This window comes from Halichoerus grypus, chromosome 7 (genome assembly GCF_964656455.1).
Source record: "Halichoerus grypus chromosome 7, mHalGry1.hap1.1, whole genome shotgun sequence".
Classification (NCBI taxonomy): Eukaryota; Metazoa; Chordata; class Mammalia; order Carnivora; family Phocidae; genus Halichoerus; species Halichoerus grypus.
In genome coordinates, this window is record NC_135718.1 from 60,445,602 (window position 1) to 60,459,860 (window position 14,259).

The window sequence follows — 14,259 nt, forward strand, 5'->3', positions numbered from 1 at the left end:
ATATAAACTCACTACCACTATCTCCTCAACTCTAACAGTTATACTAGTATACTTCTTTGCCCTTTCAAAGAGCTTGGTAAATGCTCAGGAATATAAAGATACAGTAGGCCTTGGATATCCCTCTGAACTTGCCAAGAAAATTCAGGCTGAGAAAGTCAAATTATACAATGGCCTGACCCCATCAATTAAACATTATGCTTTACCCATTAACCGGGCCACCCACTGTGGCACAGACCCCATGCAGCCGCCCATAATCATTTAGTTCCAATAAACAGAAACTTCCCACTACTATAGAGGATGGGTGTGGGATCTTATAAAGACAATCCTTGGGGTAAAAGAAATACTGTAGAGTTTGTGGTTAAAAGTTTGTGGTTAAAATCAAGAAACCCGAAGTGCAAATAGAGGTAATCCGTTATTGACTAACTTGTGACTTCAATGAGATAGTGAGACTATCTGCGACCCATACATTAATTCATTTCATGTATGACAAATACATTTTTTTCTCTGACTCCTAGGAGCCAGGAAGAATCCCAGACACTGAATCAATGAGATACAGTGTCTTTTCTTCCAGGAGTTCACAGAAGGATACAGACACCTAAATAAAGAACCACAAAGTCCTATCATAAGTACAAGGGAAGGGGATGAATAGGGACCTATAGTACCTCAGAGAAGGGACCTAAACTAATTCAAAAGGAGGCCGAGGATGGAGAGACGGAGCACTCAGAAAAGACTTCCTGGAATTTATTTGTACATGAACTGGGTTATCCAGATGAAAGAAGAAACCCAAGGACATAGAAATGAAACCATGCCGTGTGTACTCAGAACTACACTGTTGAGCAAGAGTAAATTTGATATAGAGAGTAGTGAAAAATTAGCTTGAGGGAGATGCAGGGACCAGATCCTAAAAGCTTAGACTTCATTCCATAGGCTGTAACTGAGACATCTATGTTGTTTTTAGGAAGAGAGTAACTTGCTCAGATTTGCAGAGGGTAGAAAACGTGAATTTGGAGACTATTGATTTAATTCTGGAAGAACATATTTAAAGGCCAAAACTAGGTAGCAGGAGTTGGGATGGTTAAGCAGGGATATCAGCAGAACTTGGCAACTGATTGATAATGGGAATAAGAAAAGGAAGTCAAATCCAACTGCCAGGCTTCTAGCTTCCATAGCGACATAACTCTTGGGGAGTCTCAGGCAGAGGGTGTGTTTTCAGAGACAGCTATGTGCATACAGGCAGGAAAGAGCTACAGGCAGCTGTAAACACACACTTTGAGTTTCATGTCACCCTTTTATAAACATCTACTACCCCTTTCAAGACCATCCAGCCTTCATTTTAATCAAATTTCATTAGGTTAACTACATTTCAATGATTTAGACACAAATGTTCAGACTAAAATGCAGGAAACACGCTGGTATATACCCTGATTTCCCTTAGAGATGATGGTTCTATAAAGACTTCTATTGCAAATGAACCCTCCCCTTGCTCACTCTATAGAGCAGAAGGGATGATGGCACAGCCAGCGAACTGGGTTTATAATCATATAAACAATGATATTAATAACACAATTAAAAAAAGAAAAAGAGACTATATTATTTGTTACCTTACTTTATTCTCATGATAGCCTATTAGATAGATACTATTTCCACTTTACAGATGAGGAAAATAAATTTCATAAAGGTTAAATAAACAGTTCTAGGTGACACTGAAAGTCAGCAGTAGAGTCAGGATATTTTAAAAAGGAAAAGAAAAGAACAATTATTGATGAAAGGCCCAATTTACATCTAACCCTCACACATTATATCTGTTCATTCATTTAATCCCCTGGGGTAGATAGGCATCACTGTTTTGATGTTTTTATTATGTATTATAATAGAGATTGGCATATTCTTGGAAAAGGTGTTTCAGATATCTGTAAATATTTCATTCAAATTTTATTTTTCTGCTTTTTAAAACCAATTTTTAAAACTATTATATACAACATATACACACAAATCCCAAATTATAGCACATTAGAGAAAACCAATATGTTAATGGTTGTTGCCAGGTTAAATTGTTTAGTGGCAAACCTCCAACATAATGTCTCTCCTCATATCTATTTGAAAAGTATACTATGATCACAGGGTGTGAGTAAAAAAAAAGAAGAAGAAAGAAAGAAACTGTCATGTTCAGCTACTTATCTGTGTGAATGGCAATTTTCTCCATATTATGTAGCTAACATAAAATAAAAATTTGGATGCTGAATTAAATTTTTGTGTTCATCAAAAAAGCTTTAATTAGGACATTTAAATACATTTTACTAAATGCATTTTAGGAACTGTATTTTACTAAAACATGAATTTTACCTGATATACAAATGGGTAATTCAGATAAAATTTCATTTGATAAGAAGAAATTCTGCTTAAAACAAACCACAACAAATTTTAAAAGCGTTGTAATACACAATATTTTTCTTTTGAAAATTTTTCTGTTTGGTTCATCCACGTGGCCTCAATTCCATACCAAGACTTATAACCCACTCCTGTGTTGTTAGGAATGCTCCCAAAGGCAGACTATCTACACTGAAAGCTAAAGAGAGTTTCTAATGCCTGAGGATGACTTCATTTACTGTTTTTTCTTTTCTCAACATAAATTATATAAAATTGAAGATTTTAATTCTAGTTGATTGTATTTTTATGATTCATATTTCCCTATAGGCACAAGTTTAATAACTTTCCTATTTGCCTTAACACATAACACTTGGAAAGATTTAAGAGTCCAATAGTCACTGATAGAGTTTGTAAGGCAGATTACCAAAGGAAAATACTGCTATCTGAAAGCAGACTTTTTTCCCTGACTTTTGAAGTTCATGGCTGGACATTTTTTTTTTTTCCACCAAACTAGACACTTGCTATAGCATTTCAGTCACTTTGTTCTTAACTGTCTCAGAAACAGATTTGGATACTCAAGAATGTCAAAATAAAAACAATAACAAAAAAACAGCCATCTACTTTTGTGGGTGAGAATATTCAGTTAAGCCAGCTAAAATACTAAGATATCTGCTCACATTATAAAGGCTGTATACCAAAACAGTTATAGCAGATGGTAATGGTGGCCTGGCTGGCATATAATTTGAAGCTATCATGATTTTAGAATTGTCTTCAGAACATTTGAAGCCAAGTGGTTGAAATATATCTGCTTTGACTCCAGCTAAAACCCTAGACTTTTCAAAGGCAGGAATCATCATTTGCAAACCTCAGAATGCCAAAAACAGTGTCCTGCATGTGGTGAGCAGGCACTGAAAAAGGATTTGTTTCTATGATTTATTTAAAACTGTTCACCTAACAGGGAAACCTTCCGAAGCTAGAGGCCCTGGGTATCGCCTAAAGATAGCTGATCTTTGGCAGACTAGCATTAATTCAAGCTACTTATAGCTTTAACAAATGTGAGCCTGCTTGTCTTTTATTGTGGTCTTGCCAGGTAATACTCAAGCCACTTCAAAATCACAACCCAACAGACTGGAAGCCTTTCGGGGACTCACATTCTATTTCCCCATTCAGTCCTCTTTATGTTGTCTTGGTAAAGTCTCTGTCACTTCTTAAAGAACAGTGGGATGAAGGAATGTGTGGAATTGATGTCAGGAGCATCTGTCTTCTCTTCAACTGCTAGCCCTGCTCACCTGGGTCAAGAGAAAAGCACTGAATTAGGCTGGGGTGAACCAAACTGTGTGGACAGAAAATACAGAAAAGCTTGGGGAAGCCTGGAATTTTTAGGAAAAAGAAGAAAGAACCATTCTGATGGCACCCACAAAATAGTCCTCTGTTCTTTAGACAGCATACTACTGTTAACACCAGCCTTCTAGGAAACTACCTCGAGAACCGTGTACCTTCCTTCAGGAAGGATGCGTGGTGTGGGAAAACGGAGATGCCTCCTGTCTTTCTTGGGCTCCTGAGAAAAGAGACTGTCAGATGCAGAGATGTGCATGCAAGAGGCTTACTGGGATGTGTTCTCAGGAACAACTGTTGGGGAGCAGAGGAAGTAGCATTGAACAGAGAAGACAAAGTGAGATATGGTTCTAACTGCAGCCTTGCCAATCATTGAAAAAGCTCTTGGGCTTGGAAGTCCTCCAGAGGTGTTCTTTTTGAGGCAAGAGTCTGAGCCTTTGTGCTGCCCACAGTCATCAATCACTGGATGTGGGCTGCTGCTGCAGAGGGAGCACAACCCTGCGCAAGGCAGCCTCCTTCATCAGACGGCAATTCTCAGAAAGTGATGTAGTCCTGAGCCAGCAGAAGCCAACACTGCCAACCACTTAGGAATAAATGCCTAGTTCCTAAAAGGGGATCTGGGTGGCATGACCTGGTGTCACTACCCCACTCGGCCAGAGTAATTAACACAATCAGTAGAAATGATTGGGACTGATTCTGACCCTAGGACTCACTGTCATTATATTTCACCCTTTGCCGAACAAAGTCCTAACCGCATGCCAATCACTCCTCTACATAGATTATCTTGTTTTCTCTTCACAACACTGTAAGGTCGGATGGGTCTCAATGTGCACACAAAGAAGCTGTGGCTTAGAAACATTAAAGAGCTCCATTTCTTAATCTCAGGAAACAAACTGAGGGTTGCTGGAGTGGTGGGGGGTGGGAGGGATGGGTGGCTGGGTGATAGACATTGGGGAGGGTATATGCTATGGTGAGTGCTGTGAATTGTGTAAGACTGTTGAATCACAGACCTGTACCTCTGAAACAAAGAATACATTATATGTTAAAAAAAAAAGAAGAAGAAGAAGATAGCAGGAAGGGAAAAATGAAGGGGGCGGATATCAGAGGGGGAGACGAACCATGAGAGACTATGGACTCTGAAAAACAAACTGAGAGTTCTAGAGGGGAGGGGGTAGGGGGATGGGTTAGCTTGGTGACGGGTATTGGGGAGGGCACTTTCTGCATGGAGCACTGGGTATTATCCGCAAACAATGAATCGTGGAACACTACATCAAAAACTAATGATGTAATGTATGGTGATTAACATAACATAATAATAAAAAAATAAATTAAAAAAATAAAGAAACATTAAATAGCTTTCCCAAGAGAGCACTACTTAGGGAGGGCACTAGCAGGGATTAAAAGTTAGAATTTTCTGAGTCCAAAGTGTTCTGAACCAGTCCATTGCATTCAAAACCATATCTTGTTGGGTGGTTGTGTTTTTATTCCTGACCATCCCACCGATATTTGGGGGCAAGTGGTAAATTGTATTTACATACAGAAAAGCAAGTGCATAATCCAGGGAGTTTAGGTTCCTGAAAAGTTACTGAACCATACCAAACCAGGTGCCCCCACACACCATTCGTTTCCAGGCCAATGAAGGAGGAAGAGGACTCCATACTAGTCAAGGCAGCTGAATTGATATCATTGATCTGGGGCTCTAAGAGCTGAACGAGTGGGCCTGGAAATGATGGATTGAAGCAACAGTACTGGCCATAGGATTTCCTCCAAAAATAGCATTACAAGACTCTTTCCTCAAGCTTTCTTCGTCCTCTCCCCCACATCACTACCCGGCAGATCCAGTGAAGGTCAGGAACTTGATTTGAATGGGGATCTAAGTATGTCACAAAACCAGCTTTGGTTTGCTCTTTTCATTTATCCTATTGTCTTTGCAGTTATTTCCTTTTTGTCTCCTGACTCCTTCCCAGAATAACTACTATGTCTAGTTCAAAAGCATGTCAGAGCAGATATTTCTCATCTCAACTACACAAAGGTACTATGTAATTACAGCATGTACTGGAAGAACTTTGGAGGAAAAGCAAGATAATCATTTCATAAGAAAAAAAATTAAACAGAAATAATCAAAAGAGATGATTTTCAAAATGTTTTCAAGCCTGTGTGCAGGATTATTTTCCTGTTAACAATTACAATGCCATGTTCCAGCAGGAATTTCCAGAATATTACATGTATATTAACAGTCTCAGCCCCTGATGATGAAGAACAGTTTGTACCTGGACACTCTCTCCAAATCAAAAGCAGAGGCAACTAGCTTCCCCCTTTCTTTTTTTAAGTAATCTCTATGCCTTATTTGGGGCTCAAATTCACAACCCAAGATCAAAGTTGCATACTCCATCGACTGAGTCAGCCAGACGCCCCTGGATTCCCCCTTTCTAGTTTTGCCCATCCCCACCGAGATAGGTATATGCTGTAAACAAGTATAATTACCAAACTGAACAAAATTTGCCCAGTCTCAGGATATAAATATGGAGAAAAGTTGAGAAATTGTATTTTTCTTTTCCTTATCTGACTTAAATTAATTCCATTAAATAGATAATGTACCCAGTCCAGAGTCCAAAATACAGTAATAATTCAATAAATATTTGTTGAATTAATTAGTGCCCATCATCTACTCCATGAAGCCTCCCTGTTTCCTCTGGGAGAATTAATCCTTCCCTCTTTTGTGCTTTGACAGCATTTTGTGTATTTTTGTAACATTCCCACAAACTGACTTTTATTATATTTAGTAGAAATATCCTGTCTCTTCCTCTTGCCTTAAGAGCAGGAACTGGGCCTCATTCAGTCTATAACCTGCATTTTGTCCTGCACAGAGCAGAACTCAAAGTCAACGTTTTACTGACTCTGATGATCTACCATTTTAGGACTTGTCAGTGGGATTGGCAGGTGTGCCAAGAAATTGCTGCTGGGGGCAATGGTGACACTGTGTATCTTGACAAGGAAGGCAAATTCAATTCTGCTAGAGCCCATGACAACTCATGTAGCACACCGCAACACACTCAGTCTCATTTTGGCATTGCTGCCCTGGTCGTGCCATTTGCAAGCAGCACAAAACTATCAAGCTGGAATCCACGGGTTGCCATGCTGGTAACATGCTTGGATTGGGGAAAAAAAAAAAAAAAGGAAAAGATCGTTCAGCTAACCCCAGACCCACTGCTGGCATAAAGAGTATGCTGTGGAGCGTTGCCAAAGCTTCTTACTCCCGACCTATGATGCAGGAGCTTTGCTTCTCTGGATGAATTTTGGAATGGTTGAATGACCATTCATTTCATGCCTCACTAAGAAATCTCTCTCATTTCTTTGTCCATGCCTTTGCCCATGAGAAGCAGTAGTATGTGGTGGTTATAAGGTGAACCCTGAGCCAGATGACCTGGATTTGAATCCCGACTCCACCATTTTCTATTTGTTTCTCCTTAGGCAGTTTACTTAACAACTCCACAGTTCATTTCCTGTGCTAAAAAAAAAAAAATGAAGATAATAATAATATTTAGATGACAGGCTGGTGTGAAGATTAGATAAATGAATGCCCAAAAAGCACTTGCAATAACGTATCATGCAGAATGATCACGTAACCATGTCAGCTACACAAAGGGCACTGTGTGTCATGATAGGGAGTCCGGAATTCACTCTGAGTGGATCAGTAAGCCATTGGAGGGATTTAAGCAGAGGAGTGATGTGATATAATTTATTTCTTAAAGGTCACTCTGACTGCTCTGAGAAGCTGGATTGGAGGAAAAGGAGTGGAAATATGGAAATGAGGTGGGAGGCTCCCACAGTAGTCCTGGGAAGAAGAGATGATGACTTAGAGCAAGAGATAGCTTCCTCTACTAGACTAAAGATAGACAGAATAGGCAGGATGAGCTACGTTGCGGGGTAGAGAAATGAGAGGGGCTGATGGGGCACATGTGAGAGACGAGGGAATGGAAGGTTTAATCAATAATAATTCTAGATTTCTGGCTTTAGTCATGGAGGCTTGGTGATGTCATTTATTGAAATAGAGAAAATTAAAGGAGGAACACATTTTGGAAGGGAAATTGGACTTTCCTTGGGGAGTTCTATGTTTCAGATGTCTATGAGAAAACCAAATAAAACTTTCAAATAGCCTAGATTTTAAGCCCCAAAATTATATGAAATATCTATATGGAGACATAAACTTGCATTGGTATGCAGATATTTAAAACTACAAAGAGAACTGATATGTGCTATGGCATTGGGGTTGACATAAAAGAGAAAGGGGGACAGATTTCTAAATGACCCCACTATTTTCAGGTCAGAAAAGGAAGCATCACATGAAGGTAACTGAGAAGAGTAACTAGGAAAATAGGATGAAACCAATAGAAAGAAATAGAAATAGAGACAGGAAAATGTATGAAGGACAGTTAAGTGGTCATATGGGTCAAAGACTACTGGGTGATCTAGTAAGATGAGCACAAAGAATTGGTATTGGATTTGGTGACATGAAGATCCTACATGACTTCGGCAAGAATCTTTTTGGTCAAATATTGGAAACTGAAAAGCAGTTGTGGGGGCACCTGGGTAGCTCAGTTGGTGAAGCATCTGCCTTCTGCTCAGGTCATGATCCCGGGATCCTGGGATGGAACCCTATGTCTGGCTCCCTGCTCAGCAGGGAGTCTGCTTCTCTCTCTCTCACTCGGCCTGCCCCCCGCTTCTATGTGCTCTGTCTGTCAAATAAATTCATTAATTAAAAGCTTCATATTGGGGGCACCTGGGTGGTTCAGTCATTAAGTGTCTGCCTTTGGCTCAGGTCATGATCCTAGGGTCCTGGGATAGAGCCCCACATCAGGCTCCCTGCTCAGCGGGAAGCCTGCTTCTCCCTCTCCCACTCCCCCTGTTGTGTTCCCTCTCTTGCTGTGTCTCTCTCTGTCAAATAAATAAAATCTTTATAAATAAATAAATAAAAGCTTCATATTGAAGGGAAAGAGTGAAAGAGGGTATGCTAAAGAGAAAGACTCCTGATGTTTGACCACTGACAGCTTTCTTGCCCCAACTCTCCCCCTGTTCCTATTTTCCACATCTGGGCCAGTGGATAAGAAAGCCCCCAAGCTCCCTCCCTTGGTGCTGATGGGGCAATTCAACCCACCCAAACCCCAACCAGCACTCATGACCCCACAAAATCAATAAAAGCCAGTTACCCACCATGCTTTGCACTTGCTTCACTCAGACCAAACCTGAGCCCTTATCCTTGGGAAATCCTTTTGTTTTTTTATTTTGTGAATAATAAATGTTATTTCATCTCATATTAGTGCCCATGTGTCATTCATGCCAACATCTGTGTAATTTCCTGGCAGAGGCTGCCTAGCATCCAGCAGGGGATACTAAGCACCCATAAAAAATAGAGACAGAAGCAGAATGTGAGGTCAAGGGAAAATTGGGCATACTGTTTCTACGGCAGTGGGAGGACACAGAACATGTTTTTATGCTGACTGGAAAAATCCAATAGAGGATGAGAAATTGATGAAGGAGAAAGAGGGAGTAGCTGTAGGAGCAAAGCACATGAGTGGCAGAGAGGAGAAGGGGTCCAGAAGACAAAGGCAGGGGCTGGTCATCAGTAGCAAGACAGACGTCTTCTGCACCGTAACAAAAGAGAAGACAGGATGGCTCTTCATTCAAGCACCCTGTACTAGAGCCTAATAATGTAAATGAGGGCAGCACTAATGTGGAGCACAGCAGGGAGCGATTGGGCATGCGGGGAGCTGGAGGGAAAATGTGCTTCTACCAGATTCATATACGAGATTTTACAAAGTGTGGCCTGTCTGGCCCAGCCACTTATAAACCTGGGGTTGCACGTCTCCCTCCAGAATCGGTGATGCTCCTCTTTTGGTCTCTGTGAATCACTCGTGCTATCCACTTCCCATAAAAACATGAAAGAGGCCAGAAGACAAAAGCTACACATCTGAATAATCAACAACAGCTTCACCACGGTTGTCCAGATTCCCACTGCCATCTCCCTAGCTGCACTTTTCTCGTCATGCTAGGAAGGATGTGTTACTAAGAGAGTGTAGGAATTTCAGTTACATCCACAAATAACAAGTATTTCAATTTTCATTTCTTTCTCTTTTATTTCTTTAGTTCTTTTCCAAACCATTTGAACAGTTGTCTAGGTATCTAAAGGTAAACAGTTATTGACTCCTGATACATATTTTTTTCCTTGAGATTCATGAACTACATGTTCAAACTAGGAAAGCAATTCATAATTCCCCTGGGAACCAGCAAGCTGAATAGAAATGAGTCTATTTCCACAGAAATGGGCTCATTACTCTACCAGTATTGCATAGGACTTTATGAATAATTGTTATAAGACGAAGAGGTCTTATAGGAAGAAAGCTTTTGCATTTATTTTAGATTATATTTTGCACTGAAAACAATGTAGCTACTAGTGTTTAATTTGCTTTGGTATTAAGTTTGCTATTTTCTTTCTGCTCAGAACAGGCACAGTCTAAAATTTGGAAATGCTAAAGAAATTGAAAAAATATATTAGTATGTATTATATTAACAATATATAATGAATAGCCATTGTATATTTTTTTAAGATTTATTTATTTATTTTAGAGAGAGGGGCAGTGGGAAGAGGGGCAGAGGGAGAAAATCCCAAGGAAACTCCCTGCTGAGCACGTAGCCTGAGGCAGGGCTGGATCCCACGACCCATGATATCTTGACCTGAGCGAAACCAAGAGTTGGATACTCAACTGACTCAGCCACCCAGGCACCCCAGCCATTATATTTTTAAAATTTTTTTACTCTAAAATGTAATCTAAACAATACCACAATAAATTTGGGCTGAGGAAAACAGAAAGAAAACTGACTTCTTCATGTCTGCTATGCGGCGAGTACTAGGTTTGGTATGTTGACTGTTTTATCCCTTTTGAAGTGGATATTATCTGCACAGATGAGAAAACTGAAGTTCAGAGAGTTTAAATAATGTTGTCCAAAGTAAAACTAGAAAATGGGAAAGCCACAATGTAAATTATAGGCCTTATTTTGAAATTTCTTCTGTCGCTATTCCCCAAAATAGAGGTTAAAGAAAAGGTGAAGGATTCCCATTAAACTCAAAAACTCATAACATCAAGTAATTTTAGACATTTGACATTTGATGATTGACAATGACAGAGTTTTCTCCTTTTAAATCACTGAAATTTGATGTGGCTAATATTCAGGTAGAAGTCATGAATCTTTAACTGTGGTGATTAATCAACATTTCCTTCCTCTAATCACTGCCTTTTTTATTTGCATGGTCAAAAAATAGGAGCAAAAAAAAAAAGGCAGTTGAGGGTTGTAGAAATCCCTGGGTATAGTTCTCCTTGAATAGACAGACAGTACAGAGATTAGAACCCTTTAGGAAGTTGATTTGAAAAAGAAAAGAAAAGACTCTGGAAAGGGCAGCTTCTTTGGTGAATTGACCCAATATCTTTAAATAAAAAACATAATAAAACAAGCTCACACTATTATTTTAAAGGAACATCTACATCTGTGTCGAAATGACTGATAAACAACAAAATGTCAAATGCCAATGTCAATGTCAATGTCAAGAATCTGTATCTTTCACTGACCATAGAGCATTGAAGTACTTCCAACCCCAGGAGGTGAACCCTGACAGGTTTTATGGTTCTGATTAACAAGATGAGTTTCGTGCTTGTTGCTGTTGCTGTTGTTTGTTTTGTAGGTAGGATTTTTGTTTTGTTTTGCTTTCTATCAGGTTTCACGACCGTTTCTTTAGTTGGCTTTAGAATTTAGATAATTTAGAGTTTATACAAGACAGATAAGCTGGGTTATGTTGTAGTAACAAATAACCCCACATCTCAGTGGTATAATGCACTAAATTTATTTCTCCTTCATGTTGCATATCCACTGCAAACTGTTGATGGAGCAACCACCAACCTAGAGCCTTGTCAGTCACCCTGACAGAGGAAAACCCTGCGGCAAATCACAGGCCAGATCTCCAGGCCTCTTCTCAGACCTAATTACTTCTTATTTCATTGACCAAGTCACATGACAGTGGCTAACTTCAAAGGACTGGAGAAGAACAGTCCCCCTGTGTCCAAGGGAGAAGCAGAAACATTTGGTAGAAAGCAGCAACTTCACCACAATCATTTCTTTTCCCTAAATCTTTATGTTACCGGACAGAAAGACAATAACAATATATCAAAGTTAAGAATTCAATCAGCAAATTAAAAGATTTAAAAAAATAAAAAAGCTCACCTAGGATGATTCAAGAATGATGTGAGGTAGGCCTTGATTTAAGAACAGAATTTGTTTACAAAGGAAAGGGAGGGAGAACATTTCACTTGAGAAAGGATCATTGGAAACTAAAAATGAATTGTTACATAGAACCAAGATTATACATGGTGGTTGTGTCCCTGTATTGATGCACAAAGTTTCCCTTAACCCATCTGTAAAAGAAAATTAGAATTACAATTAACCATTGGCCTTGAGTGTGGAGATTGAGGAGCAGGAAATGTTATAGCTAAATTGCAAAATAAAAGAAGGTAGAAAAGAGAAAGCTTCCATTCCTATCTTTGAAACACAGGCCTGACCCTAAGCAACATTTTTAATAGATACAGTTAACTTTGGTAACTAGCCCTGGACCACCAGATACCATTGTCCTCACACTGTTATCAATGACACAGAGACCTCTACCCAGAACTATTGTGCCATTATCCAAAAGTTATTTTCTCCTTCAACTAGTACCAATTCCCTTTGCTTTAGTATACTGGCCTTAGTCAACCAGTAAGTGAAAAGGTACAGTTTAGTGGAAAGAGAACACAGTAACCTTCAGGGCATATGTGTTTTAGTCCCATCTCTAGAATATACTTCCTAGGTTACAATTTTATTGTATGTTATATGAGTTTTAATTTATTAATCCACAATACATAAAATAAAATATAGAAGTAAAAGCTGCCACAGAATCAAATGAGATAATAGGAATGTCTTATTTTAAAATTCTAAAAGTGGTATAGAACTATAAGGTGTGGTTATAATAATTATTACTATTACTATTATTATACAATAAGCAATCTGATTAAAACAGTGTATATTAATATTTAAAAACTGACTCTTAGATAACCTAAACTGAGATACTTGCATCTTCAAAAGTGAATGTTTATTATCCCAACCAGTGAGTTTCTTCCATCTGTCAGTCACGTACATAGCATATACTCCATAACTCTCACTTTGCTCCTAAGAACAAAGAGGGAGCAGCATGGGCCAAAGCTCAGAGCATAGCCTATGAAACAGCAAGAAAACCATCCTGGGAAGGACTAAAGGCCTGGGCATAATGGGAAGTGTGTGGAAATCAGGTGTCACAGAGTTGATGGTGCGCCCTTGTCTTTAGGAGCTTATGAAGACAGGACTAGGAAGACGGACTTTGCAGCAGGAGGCTGATGTCCAACTGTTCTCAGTCCCAAAGTAATGAAGCTGTCAGGGGGGTAGTTTTAGCCGTTCCTTAGTAAACAATTGTCAAGCTTCTAAATAACAAAGGTTCCAATATTCCTGTATGAGGACATTTTCCCTTTCATCCTTCCATTTGATTTTCTTTCCTAGTCTACCATATATTTTTACACAATTCCCTGTACAGCTTAAAATTCAAGTAGCTACTATGTTGGCTGCGTACCTTGCTCAGAGATGCTTTATATAGACACAAATTACATAATGCACAGAATAAATTAGTGAAAGCTTTCAGTGAAGTGTTTGATGGGTAGCAGGGTAGCAGAGGACATGTTAAAAAGTATTAGTGCAGCTTTTGCCAATCAAGGACAGGATTAATCACCAGCAATATGGACATCCTAACTAGACAGTTTGATTGAGATGGCAGAAATAAGGATTCTTCCCAGTCAGTCCTTCAGTTGCCTTGTCCTCCATGTAAGCAGTAAGACCTCTTCATACAGAATTTTCCACTTAATTAGGCAGTCTTAAGACACAGAACCCAAATGAGCTCCAGGAAGAGCCTTTCATCTTAGAACAGAATTGGCTAAAAGGGACTTTGTGCCTTGCTCCAATTTGAGAGGAAAAGAGTGAGATTAGAGAGTGACTATTTCTCTCAGCTAATTTTTTTTTTAAACATTTTTTTAAAGATTTTATTTATTTATTTGACAGAGAGATAGAGAACACAAGTAGGCAGAGAAGCAGGCAGAGGGAGAGGGAGAAGCAGGCTCCCCGCAGAGCAGGGAGCCCGATGCGGGACTCGATCCCAGGACCCTGGGATCATGACCTGAGCCGAAGGCAGCCGCTTAACTGACTGAGCCACCCAGGCGCCCCTCTCTCAGCTAATTTTTTTTAAAGAACTACGGTTATGGTAGATTTAAGTCATACTCTAAGTCAAAGCCTATCCTTATGTACATAGATATACATAGCATACCTCACCCCTTAAGAAATTCTATGATATGGGTCCTATATTATTCCCCTGGCATTTTCTCATGCATTAATATTATTTCTGTAGTGGGCTTCTATTTCACTTACATTTAGAAATCAGAGTTTTGAAAAAAGAAT

The 14,259-nt window shown here is 39.3% G+C and overlaps 1 long non-coding RNA gene across 1 annotated transcript in view; it reads right to left on the reverse strand.

Annotated features, from left to right (window-relative positions):
* Nucleotides 1-2,689: 2,689 nt before the first annotated feature.
* LOC144382570 (uncharacterized) overlaps nt 2,690-14,259 on the reverse strand; it is a 372,453-nt gene continuing 360,883 nt past the window's right edge. The window contains exon 6 of the long non-coding RNA XR_013449753.1: nt 2,690-3,656. This is a non-coding gene — a long non-coding RNA (uncharacterized LOC144382570). The remainder of the gene's footprint in view (nt 3,657-14,259) is intronic.